The sequence below is a fragment of the Cinclus cinclus genome, chromosome 1, assembly GCF_963662255.1.
Source record: "Cinclus cinclus chromosome 1, bCinCin1.1, whole genome shotgun sequence".
Classification (NCBI taxonomy): domain Eukaryota; kingdom Metazoa; phylum Chordata; class Aves; order Passeriformes; family Cinclidae; genus Cinclus; species Cinclus cinclus.
The window spans coordinates 19,977,310-19,995,502 of record NC_085046.1 but is presented as its reverse complement, the minus strand read 5'-3'; positions in this window follow the sequence as shown (position 1 = coordinate 19,995,502).

The window sequence follows — 18,193 nt, the reverse complement described above, 5'->3', positions numbered from 1 at the left end:
CAGAACACGAGACACTGAAAAGTCCTTGGCTCAGTTCAAGCACTACTCAGCAACAACCAAAACATCAGCATGTTATCAATATAATTCTTGTCCTACATCCAAAACACTGCACTGTACCAGGTACTAGGGAGAAAATGAACTCTATTCCCATATGAAACCAGGACGTAAAGTGTCTCAAAAATATCTTTGTGTCTAATCAGCATTTTCATTTTTCTGGCTTCTAGGGTTTTTTTGCAGTTTGTTTGTTTTTGGGGTTATTTTTGTGTGTATATCATGCAGCTGCTATATCCTTTCTGCCACTAACCTCTCCACTTTCCTCACAGGCTGTAAATTACTTGCCTTCTTTGCAATATATGTTTTCAGCTTTTCTCTTCTTTAACCCATAATTCTCTAGCTGCCTTTTCCTCTGTAGGTAGTAGAGCTCCTATGTACCTAACTGAATTTGGAGCAATTGTTTTGAACTTCACAGCATCTCTTTCAGACATGAAAAAAAGCTTTCAGATGAAAGTTTGTCATTTTCCCCCAGTTTTATTAGATGGACTAATAAAACATAGGACTTCTATCCACAGACCCTGATTTATTATCATCAGATGAACAAACACTGTAGATGCTCCCCACATGGGCTGACAGGGAATGACTTCACCACCATGAACTGTCCCACCTCCTCCAGCCAGGGAGCAGGGCAGGCTGCTGTGGAACACAGATGGAGCAGTCCCAGCCCAAGGTATCAGGCACCCCCATGGGAAGGAAGTGCCTGGTGCAGAGGGTGTCTACTCTGATCAGGAAGAACAAGTAGAGGAGGCCTTTCACAGCCTCCCATTCTCTGGCTCTGGTCCTCACAGCAGACTGTAACCATACCAACATCTGTTGGAGGGAGAGCACAGACTGCAGTGACCAAGAAATGGAGAAGTTAAGTATCCTGAGAGAAGACAGCAGGGCAAAGACCAAGATCCCATCTCTGGCCTTTAGGAGAGAAGAATTTGGTCTCTTCTGGGATCCGCTTGAAAGAGTCCCGTGGGACAGAAGCCTAAAGGGAAGAGAGGTCCAAGAAAACTGGTTGATATTCAACAATCACTTTCCTTATGCTTAAGACAGTCCCCCTAAAGAATAGGAAGTCAAGCAAAAATGTCAGGGGGCCTGTGTGGATTGTTAAGGAGTTCCTGCAAAAACTCAGACCTCAAAATTAAGCATGCAGAAAGCAGAATTGGGGTCAAGTAACCTGTGATAAATGTAGAGACACCTTTTGAGCAAACAGACATGGTTAGGAAAGAGTCAAAGACACCTGGAATTGACTCCCGCAAGGAATGTCATGAGAAACAAGAAAACCTTCTATAAATACTTAAGGGGCAAAAAGGAAGACTATTGAAAATGTGGACCTGCTGCTAAAAGGGGCAGATGTTCTGGTGATGCAGGACAAGGCTGAGGTACTTAATGTCTTCTTCACCTCAGCCTTTGTTTAAAACACACAATTCAGGAATCCCCAGAGACCAGTGTGAAAGATTTGAGCGAGAAAGTTGTACCTTGGTGGAAGAGAATCAGGTCAGAGAACACTTAAACAAAATGGACATACATAACCCCCTGAGCCCCAAGAGGATGTACCACTGAGGGAGCTGGATGATGTCATTGTAAGTCCACCTTCAATTTTTCCTTCCCTTGCTTCAATGCTTCTCATATTTCCATACAAAACAACAGCCATCACAGGCTTCTCACAATAGATCAGTGTCCCTTCTATCATCAAGCTCCAGCTGGAGAGTTGCACTTCACTGCTTCACACTTCGAGATATGTTGATGTTTATGGTAAGGCATTTTGTGGATAAAATCCTACATTAATAAATTCTGCATTCTGTGGTCTGAATGGAGCTGATGCGAGGGTAAGAAGGAGAAGCAGAGGTGGTAGAAGTGCTGCAGGATGAGAAAAGACAGATTGGTATAAAAGTAATAAAGGTTTGGAAAACCACCATTTTAGGCATGAGACAAAACAAAGTACTGAACTGGTCTTCTACCTTTGTTCAAGCTCCTATCCATGTACACAAAGCAATTTCAAACAGACCATTTGCTTTTAATCTCTCAAATATTATTTCTGCTCATCCAAGAAGTCATTCCCCAAATGTAATGTATATCACTCGGGACCTGTTCTACACTCCAAATGTTTTTTTCATGTAATAAATACTTGACATTTAGAAAAATCGCTTCTAAATTTACACAGTGCAGAGCTCACAGTTTGAGATTACCCTCTAAGCACCCTGAAGTGCCAGGCGCATAAATATATTTGGAAATAGATTCTCATTTATTAGTTTTGCAAGAGTATTTTCACTTCTTGGAGATGGGTGTTTAGTACAGAATGAAAGAAACACTTCTGGTTTAAAATTAATAGTAAGAAAATGCAGAAAAGCTTATCAAAAAGGGTAAATTCTTTCCCTGATGTTTTGGTGTTTCCTATCTTTGTAATTTAAATTTCATAATAATAGTACCACATGTCTAAACTGTCCAGTCGTGCTTTATGTCATAGCAAACCAAGAATAGATTATGCTGTGTGAGAAACAGCAGCAAGAGATAAACTGCCATTTTCAGGGACAGGAAATACTGTCTATTTGCAGGTCATGCATGGCCTCCATCACATAGGACATAAATAGATTTCAAGATGTACTATCTATTCCCATAACTCTACTGGGAGATGACCAAGCATTACTGTCCCCATTTCAGAGAGGGAATAATATAGGACTAAATTCTTTGCCATAGAGAAAGCCAGGGATTGATGTCTACTCTTACCACATAAACATTGAAAAGTTCATTACAAAGGCATCCTTCCATCTAAACTGCAGTGTCTCACCTCATTTCCAGGCGTGTGGAAAGAGAGAGAAGATTCCTGATGGCCATGAATTACTTGGCATCCCTTCTCACTATCACCTGTGGATAGTACTTGTGCTGCACAGGCCAGAGTATCAATGCTATTAATGGTGCCATGCAAGGATACAACCTTAACCAGTAAGCAAGGTGGTCTTTTCACTCGCTTTTGCTGCCAAATCCCTAAACCTCTTGTTCAAACTGTCTCTCTGCTGTTGGGGGGGCAGAACAGCACAGTGAAAGAGGGGATAAAGGGCCCGTTTCTGACTACAGAAGGCAGCCCAGAAGGTTACCCTGGGACAGGCTGGATAGGTCAGGCTTTTCTTCAGTACAGACTGAGCCATAGCAGCCAAAACCATGAGGGGCCAGGGATCCTTGGACATCTGTTCAATACCCTTGTGCCCAGGGCCTTCAGCTCAGGGAGTGCCTGTGTTTTTGTAATAAGTTTGTGAGTCAGTAGCAGTGATAACCCTGGCAATTGCAGAATTTTGTTTTTGTCTAGGTGTGCCAGAACATTGAGTTTTGGCCAAGTTCAACACTTTAGTGAAGCTAAAGTACTTTGCCACTTTTTCTGACAAATGACAGATGAAGCCATGTGGAACATATTGAGGAAGGGGGTGTGGGGGTTGCCCCTGTCAGCACAAAATCACGGCTTTACTACTGTTTGTCTCTTCTCTGAGTGTGGGTATCCAGATTCAATGATTATGCTGCCCAGTCAAGCTTCATGACATTCTCTTTGTAGCGTTGTGTTACACTGAGAACTGGCTTCCAGGTTACTGTTGCTTACCTCCAGGTTCTGGCACCCTCAGGAAGAACTCCATGGCTCCCAAAATTCCTCTGTCTCAGAGTTTATGCCTTGCAAACAAATTTATCCAAGCGAAACAGTGAATATCCCAAAGGGAAAGCTGTTTGACTTGCACTGCTAGATTGACAAACTAAGCTAAAGCCAAAGTATAATTGGATTAAACCACTTTTAATGTGTCTATTCAGGGCTGCACAGCAGTTCAAGTACACAAATCCAATACTGATTTCAACAGTGAACATTTGATAAAGAGCTTTTACATTCTGATTAACTTTTTGTGACCGTGAAAATTTTTTTAGAGGTCAAAGAAATTAAGTTCACTAGGTTTGTTATTCACAAAAGTTAATCTGTACCTATTCTCTCTCAGAGAATCCTTATCAAGATGATCTCATTATATGCTGTCTCTAAGGAATGTTATATAGTCTGCTACTTAGCTACTATTTCCCTGCTCACGAGGTGCAATGCCACAGGGTAATGATCAGACCTCAGTCAAGTCATGGCTGTGTATGAATAAGGATGGTGGTAGCTTAGTCTGGGGTTGCACCTGCATTTCATCCAGTCCCTCAGGGTGGAACACTGAGCTAGGGGCCAGCACACTGAATGCGATGGCCCAGCTAGTCACTCTGCACTCCCTCCATAAACCAGGGAATCTAGGACTTATCACAAGCTAATTTAGACACCTAAAACAAGCCAGTTGTACTATACTCCACTTCTCTCCATGACCATAAAGGGAATCCACTGTGGTGACATTGAACTGTAGTCATGACACTGCAGTCTGTTCCATGGAAACCACCTTTGGTGCTTAAAGTGCATCTACTTCAGTCCACTGCTACCATCTTTGGTGTTAAAAAGCATCTACTTCAGTTCACTGCTGCACTGTACAGAATTGAACTCTTCAGCTGGGCCACACTCCCCTCTCTTCTTTTCTTTTCCCCTATTCTGAGGTCACTTTGCAGTGATCTTTCATCTCAGCTGATCTCTTGATGTCTGACTTTTGAAATTAATATCCTCAGCAAATCATTTGGCTCCTGCAGAGCACATACAACACAATCAGTATAATTACTTCATGTCATACCTCAGTTGTCACTTCACTTTAGTGGACTGCAAGTAGGATGAACTTGAAAAATGCTCTGAGTTAATGTTCTTAGAGTTTCTGTTTTAGACTCTTCTGAAAGATGTTAAATGTATTCAGAAAAAGAGATTTCATCCTAGAACTTATTATCTGCAGTACTGCAAAGCGAATAGGGTCAACAGAGTTCAGAGCTCTATGATTCAGGCACTGTTGAAAAAACATTCAGTGTAGGTAGGGAAAGTGTAGGACATGGTGGGACTGATCTAGTAAATGTAGGTGTTTATGATGTAGGAATTTATATATAAAGTAGTCACTCTGACTATAAAGGAGCTTCCTGTAGTTAAGGACCATGGAGCTTGGCATAAAGTCTCCCTACCTTGAAGTGGAGACTGGGTGATGAGACAAGTCTCGAGCTATTTCCTCCTGTCACCTCACTCAGCTTTACAGCAAGGTGAGGTGTCCATCTGCCTCTCACTTTCACCCATCCAGTGCTTCACATGTTTGGCTCTTTTAAACACAGTTATTTTACACCAGCATTTGATGGAGAACTGTGAATTCAACGTCAGAGTACAGCAATCTTCCATTTTAGGTCACTCTCTCTGCCACTTAATAATCACACCACCTCATTCTTCCTTCATAACATTTCCCCATGATGTATCACACACAAGTATATCCAGAGTATCTTAAACCCTGTCTATTACTCTTCTACTCCAATGCCTTAAAGAACATCATCATCTTTTATTTTTTGATCCAGCCTTGAAACCTGTCCTGAAAGTGTAAAAAGTTGGTGTTTTTTTTTTTTTTTTTGTTGTTTTTTTTTTTTTTTTGAGAACCAACTAATTTAAAATCCAGCTAGAGAAGAGTCCTCTTGCTTCTCTTTTATGTCATAATCAAACTTCAGGACACTTACTGGGGCAACATACCACCACCAACCTCAACTCCTTCCTCTCCTGCAGGTGACTCAGGACCATCATTTCTACCTTCCATGCAGGAACCCGAGGGTGGGGGTTGGTAGCAGCCCAGAGGCAGGAGCTGTGGCCGTGCTGTGTAAGATGGCACACACAGTGGGAGGCTGCAGCCCACTCCTGGGGTCCTGCCTTGGCTCACAAAAGTTTTTGCACAATGCATATTTTTCAAAAGAAACTTCCAGTATTAAAGAGGCAGTTCACAGTGAGGGACCTTTACTGAGTGATTTTACTTTATTGAAACTCTACACATAATAAAAGAGCAATTTTTGTCCTTACAATGATTAAAAGCTAAACAAAAAGAACCAATGTCCCTGCAGGGTTGGATTTACAAGCAACACTGTGCTTTAAATTCAGCCAGGGTATTTTTGCCTTAACAGTCTCTCAAATGACCTAATGAAAGTAATTTCAAATATGAAAGTTACTCCATTTCTAATGCTTATATCATTTCCCCAGCACATCCAGCATTTCTTCTCCGATGACAGCAGCAGTATGCAAGCTCCTGGACTAATTCAGCTTTGCTTCCCTGTGCTGGAGAAAACAGAGAACAGCTTAAATTCAGTCTTCACTGAGGTCTCTTTTTATTTCACTTACGTGATAAAGTATCTGCCATGCTGTGCTTAAGAACTAATGCTTTCATTATGGTATCTCCATTAACCAGATGGTTCCATCTATCAGTCTGCAGTGGCCACAAGACCTTAACATTCCTATTTAGTATTAATTTGCTCTGGTGCAGAGTGAGGATGACACAGACACTTGATACAGGATAGAAGAGGCTAGCTAAAACTTAACCATGTATCTCAAAACTCAGGCACACCAGAACATGGGCATACTGGGATCCTTTTGAAGGAGGCAATCTCTCCTCACCTTTTAAAATGCCGATCACTTCCTCAGCCCATTTGTGTATTTTTCCAGCTGCTGGCTGGGCTGTGGCTGTGATTCCAGATTCCCTAGCCAACTGTCATGGCTTTAACTTGTGAACTTTGGCCATTCTCTTCTTCTGGACTAAGTCAGTGCCCTCATGTTGTAAAACCTTCAGATGACACTATTTGCCTAACAGAGGCAAGAGGAAAACATAACCTGGTCTTGGGCCAGGGAACATTCCTTCTAAACCCCTTCTAACACCAGTGACCATGTGTTTCCACAGCAAGAGTGCCGTCCTGGTGGTAGGTGCTCTGCCCCTAGGAGCATGGTTTGTGCTTGGCTTGATCCAGAGGTACAGTGGCTGTGAGACAGGCATAACCTCAGTGCACAACCACTTCCATCCTACTCTCCTCTTGTCCAGCCGACTTTTACCAGAATGCTCCCCTTCTAAACAGGGTATAACAACAAGGCAATGCTTTGTCTAGGGCTCCACTCAGTTATTCTGTACTTGCACCAAGCAGTCCGAATCACCTGGCAGTGCTGCTCTTTCAACACTTGGCTGTTCATAAATATTTGAGACGGCTAAGATCAATCTAAGACACTTTCCTCAGCAGAAATCACTCTTCTGATTTAGAACTTGCTCTGATTAATGGGGACACATTTGCACCTGCATCACTCATATATGCCATTCCAGCTGCCAGCACAGCAAACAAAAGAAACCCTTTGGTTCTGATCATCAGTGAAAAACTCATGCACTATGAGGAGGTAGGACACGAAGATCCAGATCTTTATCTTCAGGCAGAAGCCACTTGATGGTCCATGAGGCCAAATAAAAGCTTTCAGTTCTAAACCTCTGCTCTGTCTGCAATAAAATTTGGCAATTGCAGTTCAGTCCCTAGAGGGCCCTAAAGGATAATAGTCCTTCTCACAAAACAGCTGCATGTATATATTTGACCTGATCTAAGGAGGCAGTCAGCTTCTATTTGGAGAAGTCACAGTAAGCAGCACAGAAGTTCTGTGACTGTCTTCTGCCCAAAAGTAAAAAGTAAATGCTTGGAGGGAAAATTCTTTCTCTGAACTTTATCTGTTTGAATTTCATTCACTGCAAGCATCTTTGTATGTGACCAAAACGTATATTAAGGAAAAATCCCAACATAAGTGACTAAAACACACATAGTATTCTACTAGATACACATCTATCAGATGTGTACTCCTGGTCAGTATTTAGTATAAAAAAACCTGCATGTGTTTTTTAAACATTTTTCACCAATCATTGTTTTTGAAGTGTTTAGTTATTTTTAGAGAATAGTTTTCAAATTTAAGAGCTATTTTCAGATGAAGATGGTTAACAACTGTGTTTTCTTGTTTCCTTTCCTTTCCATGTTTGATGTTTCTTCAATAAATATTTTTTTAAAGTATTTCAAGTCATTAGAAGTAATAAAAGATGATGGTTAAGTGTTTTGCCATTCAAGAACAGTAAAGACTGAAATTACTTGAAGGTACCACTTAAGCAACAGATACTTACACATGCACCAGTGCCCCAATCCCCTATACTTGCTTTTAAGCACAGCTTGCTTTTTAGCTTGCACAGTTTTAAGGAGCTGTCTACATTTCTACTGTTACTGATACTGTTCCAGAGGACTCAGACTAATACATTTTCTATGCTGCTGCCTCAGGAGACATATTTTTGGTTGTTTAGTCTCAGGAATTCACAAAAGAAAAGCCCACCACAATTATGCCTAATAAGTCTTTATTTCCAAACATAAATTTCAAAAATATTCTATTACAGAACAGGTAACAAGTACAGAATTCTAAGTATGCCTTATAACAGTGAAACCATTGCCTCTTCGATGAAAAAATCATCAGGCACTTAAACATGAAAACAAAGTACAAATTAAACCAGCTGTAACAGATGACTCAACAATACAACTTCATCTTGGTTTTCTGTAATAAAAGCACACACACAGCTGAGGGGCTCCTGCCTCCTCCTAAACCCTGCGCAGAGACATTTCTATATTACGCTGCACACATTCTACTCAGACAATATCAAGTTCACATCTGAAGACATAAATAAGTTCAGCACTGAGAGAATTTGAGGAACCTTTTTGGAACAGCAGTAGCAGAGCCTACACTAGCAGCTTTAGAGAGCTTGGTGCATGTGGAGAAGCACAATTATACCAGCTCCACGGGGGAATAAGCTCTGCTTGGACAATTGCATTGGAAAGAATGGAGCAGAAATGAATGCAAACAATACACATTTTAAGAGACAATGAAACTTCTGGGCAAAAACTATTACATTTTGACACATGGACCAGTCTCTGAAAAGCCACACATTGGCCATCCCTGAGGAGCAGCCCTATACAGGGCCTCTCCATCCACCTGTTTTGTCCCTTGCAGATCTTGAACTAAATCAGAAGCAGAGGTTGCCTCTCAGGCCTACCGTAGAAAGGTAAATCTAAGAGGCAAGTCCAAAAGACTAACGAAAATATTCCTCCAGAAATCAGTCAAATATCCTTAAAATTATTTTGGCTTGTATGACTGTTTCTTTAGGTGACATTATGTAACTTCCCACTCACTTTACACTGGTGGCAGTAAAAAAAACAAACAAACAAAAAAAAAAAAAAAAAAAAAACAACCTTTAAATAATTTTAATTAGGTACTCAAAAGGATATTAAGAATATTAACATAAAGAATACATATGAAGCCACTATATAAATAGTACATATAAAAATGCATAAATGTCAGCTGTTATACTTCAGTGTCAAAAGGATTCAAGAATGGGTTTGTATTGTAAATACTGACAATAAATGCACCAAGGAGGAAGTGTTTTTAGGGAAAGATCTCACAGTCAAGCTATGAGCTGAGAAGCCTAGCATGTTGTTGGCCTACAGACTTGCTGTGAAGAATCTCTTCTTGTCAGGGACTAAAGTGAATAGTGAGGAATTTAAACCCAGCAATATTGACAATAGGCTATCCTGTCACAATCATTTGCATGATTCATTCTGATGGGCTCTTGCCTTGAAACCACATCATTAAATACTTTCATCATGCATTGTGAGTTTTCTCCCCCATTGGAGAAGAGAGGGACAAAACAAAGACAAGACACAGAAGTACAAGGTGCTGCAACAAACACTGATGTATTGCTGAAGGTACCTCAGGATTTAGCAAAAGACAGACTTGAATGTTCTTTTTTGATGGCAACATGAAGATGCCACTCCTTGTATTTGACAGCCAGACTGTTTTCATCCTTAAAGCAACACCTGCCACCCAAGGGCAGTTATTGGTCGTGCTCAGAGTGATGTGAGCTCAATCACCACACATCACAGCACTACACTGACTCCTTGGTCAATGGCAAACTCAAGCTGATGTACTCCCATCGTGTTAAGCTCCTGCTGCACTGCTGGAATCTTGACACTGAGAGCACACTGACAAGCTGCTACCCCTGTAGCTGTAACCCAGTAACACCAGGTCACTCCCCTGGTGAGCCTCATTCCCAGAATAGGAAGGGATTCTGAAATGTGCCTTATGAAAGGAGTCTGTGAAGTAACAGCAATAGTCCCTTTGTTTAGTGGCATGCTGCAGAGCATTTCTGCTCTACTTGATCATAATGATAATTTCGAGTCAATTAAATACTTTATGAAAGTCTGGAACAAAGGTTAATAAATATAAATCTGCCCACTTGTTGTATGCTGTGATGAAATGCCTTAAGGATTTCCCCAGAGTACCCTGATAAATTAGCAGCATTTGAAATTTTTCTGTCCAGAAACTCAGAGAAGGATGATCCTGTCTAGAATGACAGAATTCAAAATAGTTGGGCCTTCTAAAGTAACTACATGCCCCCTTGTCATTTTTGTTATCTAGCAGACCAAGAGCTTATAGAGATCTGCTGATGAAGTACCATGATTACCTGGCTTTGAATATTTTAAATTAAGGTATGTTTAACTAAAAGGCTCATTTGTAAGAAGTCCACTGTTTCAAAGCATGCAGCAAGTGGCCATCAGCTGATTGAGACAGGGCTGTTTCAGAATAAAGTACCCCACAGAATATTCCTGGGTTTGATCTCACAGATTCCTGTACACAGGTGGATGTGTGCTTTGTGGACCCGAGTGTCCCTGGAGAAGCTACTGCATGGATATTCAGGACTTCCCTTCACAAATTTGTCACAGGAGAGAAAGTGACAGGGCAAAAAAAAGATCTCTAGGTCAAATGGATCTAAGCCTGGATTGTTGTGTTACGCTGCAGCTCCACCACGGAGTCTGTGCTGGCTCAAGGTGTATATGCCTAATTAACCCAGATGAATTAATTGATCCAGGTATTTGCACTGAATAAAATCAACTAATACCTAATAACAGGAATATTTTGCTAGTAATTTAGAGAGCCACAGAAGGTAAGAAGTCACCTAGAAAATTCAGTTTATTTTTCTGAGTCACTCAAGACAGAATTTAATCTTTTGTTAAGAATGGTGGTATATCAGTCATCTCATTACTGTACAAAAGAAAGAGAATCAAAGTGAGAGCAACTGGTCTCAAACCCCTCAGGTCTCATTCACCCCTGTTCTCTGCAGATGCTGTTTTAGATGATGGGATTAGAAGAGGCTGAAAGCAAAGGAATGCTGAATAACAAGCAAGTTTATGCAAGTTTACGATCAGTGAACTGAGAATTTTTTCTGGTTCTTATTTCTGAATCTGCTCATGTCACCAGCTTGTTAAAATTATTGTAATGGGAAAGAGAAAAGGGTGAGAAATAATCAGCAGTGTAGGCACCTAGAGTCCTTAGTGTAGATGCCTTAAGCACCTTCTGGCACCCCAGGGAGAGACAGGCTCTGGCCCACTGGAACAGCTGCTGTGCTGCCAATCCCCCTTGCAGGGGCCCATCTCTCCCTTCTGACCAGGCAGACCCTCAGAGATGTTACCTTCTGAACTTGGTCAAGCTTTCAGGGGACCACTGGGTCTGTCCAACAGCTGTTAGATAACAAAAGGCACCTACAGTTGTGTCCCTACAATTTCACCTGCATGGTCTTACCCCCTCCTTTGTTTTGACTGTGAAATTCCCCTGTCTATTGGCATAGTTTTCCCATTCTGTTGCCATGGCAGGGTTTTGCCATCTCAGTGTGCCAAATCAGCTTGGTGTGGGACAGGCCAAGGCCAGACATGGCATGAAGTGAGGGGTGCAGCAAAAGAACAGGGACTGTACCTTGCAGCCATTCCAGCTTAAGTCACCATGGAGCTATAGAACAACTTTAGCACCTCCAGTTAGGCAACGTGAATATCACACCAAGCTGCCTTCATTGAGGTGTAAACCCAGTCATTTACAGCATGTTTTACTATGCTGCAAGCATAGCAATGCTTGATTCACAGTCACACAAACTCCCAAACAGACACTAAACAGGGCTGCATAGCACTCCACAGGGTAAAGACAAATAACCAACTCAAGGCAGCACTGAATCCTGAAGGAGGATGCAACATTAGAGATTCAGAGAAAAAGGAATAAAAGCAGCCAGGCAGGTTTTAATCTAATGGTGCTGTGATGCAGTCGTGCAAGGACACTGTCAGCTTCTGCAAAGGTACAGTGGAAATATTAGCACACTGTCAGTGTTTCTATCTTTAGAAAACTATTTAATCTCAATACTCATTCCACAGCATGTGACAGCATTGGAGGCCCACAAACCCTAAAAATGAATATTCCTGAGGTGAAATAGAGGGAATTGAAAGGTCCTTACTAACCTTTGGTCAAGAATCCCTAATCCAAACTGACATTGGCTCAGCCTTGCAAAAGTGTCATAAACATTCCCAGCCAGGTACAAAATCCATTTATTATTATTAACCTGGCACAGGCGTAAAATAAATGAGAAATAATGTATTCAGCTACCCAAGAAAACATCATTTTCAACAGTGAGTGTACTTCAGCAAGTCTTGATCAATCTGATGATACCCTGTGATGCAGAAATGCCACTATTAACTTGCCCAGGCTGCACCCAAATTAACATGACCCAGCCACCCAGCACACAACGCCGGTAGCTATAATAAAGCTGAGTACAATGTCTGCCCTCCTGTAGAGTGAAGTGGATGCAACTAACATCTCATACTAACCTCATGGGTGGAGCAAGGCCTGAGGATTTTAAACGAAAGTCTAATAGAGTATATTTTTATTCTATGGAGAGTTAAGAGTTTTTGTAGGAAAGGACAGGAAAGGTTAACAATTACTTCAAGCATTTCTTATCAGCCCTGTGTTCCACATAAATCACTGATAGTCTTGAGAGCATGGAAGATCAGGCCTTCAAGTCACTGGGAAATTTAAACTTTGTGGAAACAATGCTAAAAAGCCAGTGGCTGTTCATACTACAGAAATTTCCATTTGCTGTCAATTGTTAGTGTTACATCACATTCCTTCAGTTAAGACATTTTTTTGTCAAGGAAGCCAGAATAGATTTCTTTTTTGGATAAACCTCTCTTAAAATATATTCTGATGATCTTTCCAGTTACTAATACGTGTGTTTCAAATAATGCAGCTGCAGAGAAATAGTTCTGACACACAGTAACTTCAGCTCCTTGTGGTGTGTTTACATTTATTCACTGAGATAGTGCAACATGGCAATAGCTAACAAATGCTTTTGAAAAATGTTGCTTCTTCCCTGCAAATAAATTTCATTTTCTCCTCTCCCCATCTTCTACCTAACACAACCAGGTTTTGCCCCTTTACTCAAGCTGAGTAGTTAATTGAATTTACTCTGAGCAATGAATGATCTTGCATTATCTCTATGTGTGCATAGAGCACTTGCAATTATTCTGGATACAATGTAAGAACCTGTAAAAGATGTATGAATTTTCCCCAACACAAACCATGTAGCTGCTACACAGCCAAGACCACCCCACTGCTCTACATTAGACTGAAATAAGTTACAGTCCCTACGTGAACACAGGAGTGCCTTTGTCTGGATGAAATGCAGGATGAAAAGGTTCTCCTCAACCTCAGCTGTTTGCATGACCCAAAGGACAAGTACATCATTTTGCACAGCTTCTATTATAAACACTCCATGTGAGTGAGTTATAGCAGAGGAGATGCTCTTTTGGGAGCAAATTTGTCTTTGATCTAGGATGTTGCAGTAGGCAATCATCTATAACACTCGTAATATGGGTGCAGGTTCTTGCAGCAGCCAGCTCTCTGCACATGAGCAGCAGCTTCCTGTGGCCAGAAAATGGCAAAAATCTCACTGCTGGGGAAGAAAAAGTGTGGATTGTGCTGCTGGAACTGGAACAGATCAGAGTAAATCAAACCCCTGTGCTCCCTTCTTCCATTTACCAGCTGGTAAATGCAGATGGACTCATCAGCTCAATTCTGCTGTCTTTGTTTCTGTTAAAGGCTCTACTGATACTTAGAGGTCCACATGTATATTAGTGGCATCAGTTATTGCCCCAAAGCACTATGTATTTTTTAAAATCCCTTATTTTCAAAAATGGACTTTATTGCTGATATTTGCAGTCACAGTTTATGAACACTTCTGCTTGGGTAGGAGTAATATTGGATTCTGACATCATTATCCTGGAAATGAATCCAGATGCTCAATCAACAGACCTGTAACTATAATGATTGATTCTAATACTTCCAGCAATGTTTATGTGATTATAAAACTGCTGCAAGGTAAGCTTTCAAATATTACATACAGTAATGCTCTTATGAAGTACACATTTAAAAGGCTTTTCTGAACTTTATTTCATAAGGCCCAATTCAATTAAGTAGGAATTTTTTTTTGCAAATGTAATCCTCGAAGAGTGGAATACTGAATGCTCTTTAAATCAGTTGAATTGGGATTTAATGCTGCAGTAAAAAAAAGGAATTTTAATAAACAAAATACCTGATAGTATCTGACTGTAAAAGAAGGACACTATCTTTGAACTGACCATTCAAAGGACTCTCAAAAGAGTCAGCAAAATTCTTAACAGAATCTGGTTATTATAATTTTAAAATTTTATTTGCTTGCTTGGTTGATTTTTTTTTTCTGCAATAGAGCATATAAGTTACAATCAGTAAAAGTTAGGGTGCAACTTCTTGTCAAAGCTCCTATAAATGTTAAAGTGATTCTTTCTACTGGGCTGATATTTCACTTTGTCTTGGTGCAGGATGTTGCTCCACACATATTCTTGGACCATATGGAAAATTTAAAGAACTACACAGGTTATAAATTAGGGTGATGTAGTCAGTTTTCTCGTATTTCCTGGTGTAGAAGAGCTTGGGGTTGATGGTAAGAGGAATATTCTTCTAATAATGCTTAGTGCAGTTTCATTATCTGCAGTCACATTTGAATACAAGCTATACTACATGAAAAGAAATGGAATTATAGGCTTCATACCCATCATCTTCCTAATGGAAATTCCTTCTCATGTATCAGCCAAGACACAGAGCTGGAATAGCAAGAATGTGTGCAAAGTCATGCCCTACCAGGACTCTGGGGATTGTAGTGCAGAACCACGTTCATGGTCATCATTTAGAACTGAACTGGACCTTAGACAGGAACACAAGCAAGTAGAGTGGTTTATAAATAATTATAAAGCTCTCGTGCTTCATACACTTGTTTGCAGAATTAACATCGCTCATATGAGTGATCCCATTAAATCCACAGCATCGTCTATTGCTCACAAAATGAAAGCCCATTAAATCCACAGCACTACTTACTGCCCACAAAATGAAAGCCCATAAACCACTTAACTACCTCTGACCTGAGGGATTTTCTCATCTGTGCACCCTGGGACAAACTAAGACTGACATGGCTCTGAATTAATTACTCCTCTGCAGCTCTTCTCATCACTTCTCTCATGTAGACAAATGCCAGTATTTACAGGATGAAGTTCTTAATTGAAAACATTCACTGCCAATTCATGCAGAGACTATTGCCTATAATATGTGATATCAACAAAACCAGAGACCTTATGTCAAAATATTTTAATGATTCTCTAAGAAACAAAATATGATGAATGTCACATATTGCCACCATCCTGAGATTGTGCTTTGCTACCATTAAACCAGCAGAAAGGAGTTTTGAATTTTCCAAATAATTGTTACTTTGTATTTTAAAAAATCATCACTCAAAATTTGTAAATTTAGCAGTCACTGTGTGAAAAAATTACTCCCTTTTCTCCCCAAATGTAAAATATTTCTCTACTGTAATAATGCAGTTTAATGCTCACAAAATCACATCAGATCATCCAACACCGAACTGCTGAGATACATACATAATCGTCTCCTTAGGATCATCATCCTGAAATTAAAACAATAAAATATGTTATTGATACTTCTTGTGTAGTAGAAAAACTGCTTGTTATTCTTCAAATAAGCCAATAGTTTAGTCTTCTGTGTATGCATTGCACCTTCTGCATCAGCTTTTCATCTGCACTCCAGGTTGTGAGTCTGTGAGATCTATTATACAGAATCACAGGCTCTCAGAATTCTCCTGGCTAAGCTTGTGCCTGGTCTAACTTGAGCATCAGCTCTTTCTAAACGAGGACTCCTTCATTTGAACACCCTCAGAACTGCTCACACTTACCACCCCTGCTACACACTCCTTGGGCTTCCTAAGCTAACCACAGCTAGGTCTAACCAGCATCTTCATGGGGACACATCCATTGCTAATTTGAATATGGATATGTTCTGAATTATATTATCTTATTCATATTTTGAAATCGCCAGAGATTGCAATTATTCTGTTTCTTCAACAGGATAATTATGCTGTGGCAAACCAAAACAAAGCCCTTCCAAATATGTAAATACTTCTTCATTTGAACTGAAATTTTAACATAGATACTAATTTGATTTAATCTATACTTTTATATTCTGGAAGGTTTTAACTAAACCAGAAACAATTTATCTCCACTTATTTCATTACTGACATTATTCTTAACACGTACACTTAATTCACTGAATGCATGAGCAAAGTGTGCATTTAAAAGCTGTACTGCAGGGGTTCTAAGGCAGAAAACCTTTCTTTCAATATCTAATAATTTCACATTGGATAATATTTGCCCAAGTCAAGAATAGTCTGCAATTTAGCTGCCTGACAGGAATCTGGAGGTGTCCTTATTTTAAAATGTGGTATCATTTTGCTCAAGGTAATTAAAAGTGAACTGTGGGTTAGTTCTTATTTCTCTAGCTATACTGGGACACCACAAGCACAAAAGAATTCAAGAGAATTTAAGCTCATGTTGGCATTCTACAGTTATAAATAGGTTATGTGTAACAGTATTTATCACTTGGATTGCAGCAAATTTCAAGATTAAAAAAATATCACATGCTGACAGAGCTTGGAAAAAAATTATTCTTTTTGATGTTAGTTCCTGAGAAAGTAAGCAGGTATCCTCCTGCTTGTCAGGATTCTGCTCTGGCAGCTCCACCTTGAGTGGAGGGAGTCACTGCTGCTCTCTGTCAGAAATAGATCACATTTATCATTTGATTGGAATTTTAAAACCCCAGTAAAAAGTAGGTTAAAAAAAAGTAGGTATGCCTACTTTTTACTTTCCAGATGAGATCCACAGTAGAAAGTTCAGCAGCTCTTACTTCCTAACCACCAGCACACCTCTGCTCAAGTTCTCTTCCCTCAGTCCTTCTGCTCAGAAAACTGAGCACTATTTTCTTCCCCACGCTCAGAGTCTCAGTTTCATTCTTCCTTTCTGTGTTTTTTCGTGTTGACTGACTCCTCTGAGCAGATGTTTAATTCTACTGTTTTGTATGTCAAAGAAACACACGTTCATCTGCCCTGCTGTCTTTCCCTAGCAAACAGAAAACCTGATGGATTCTCGGTCAGACAAAATTTGCATTTTAACCAGGCTTCTGGGCAGTCAAATTTATGCCAGTCTGATTAATTTATCATCTGACAATTTTTCTAATCAGACATTTTTTTTTCTATTTTTAAATATGACTCATTTCCCCTCCTTGAACCTATGTTTACTTGCTGCTAATGACATGCCCTTCAGGCTTTTCAGGTTAAACCAATGAACAAATAAGATTTCCTTCAGATGCAATGCCATAGCAAAAATGATTTGGTAATCTAACACAAACTAATAAAAATAATTAATTATATTTCAAGATTTTTTTCTGTTTGACCCTCTGTGATAGGTAGGCACCAACTTTAGTGACAACCTGTACATGTCTGTTGAACATAATCATAAAGGTACAGGAGAGGATATTAAGGCAGAATTTTACACACTGTGAGACTACAGGGCTCTCACATCTGACAATTCTCTCTATCCAGTAAGAAAAATTCACCTTTCCAGTGGCAAGGATGGTGTTTAGGAGCATTATTGCCAAAAATGATTAATTGGGATGCAATTATACTCTCCCTATAGATGCTCCCAGCAGAGAAGGTTCCTTCACTTCTCATTTACAGCAGCAAACTTTTGTGTCCAGTAATGTAAGTGGGAAGTTCTGCCTGAGCCTTCTGTGGGCACCACAGGTATAAGGAACCTCCAGCTACCCACTAAGAGGGTAGAACACAGAGCATGGAAAAGAACATAAAATGGAAATTGGAAAGAGAAAGGAGATTGTTCAAGTTTTAGAAAGGGTCATCTTCAGTAAAATATACTCATTATAGAATTATCTCTAATAGTTGATAATACTAGCAGAACAGTAGCTCATGCTGAAAGCATTTTTTCGGTTTTC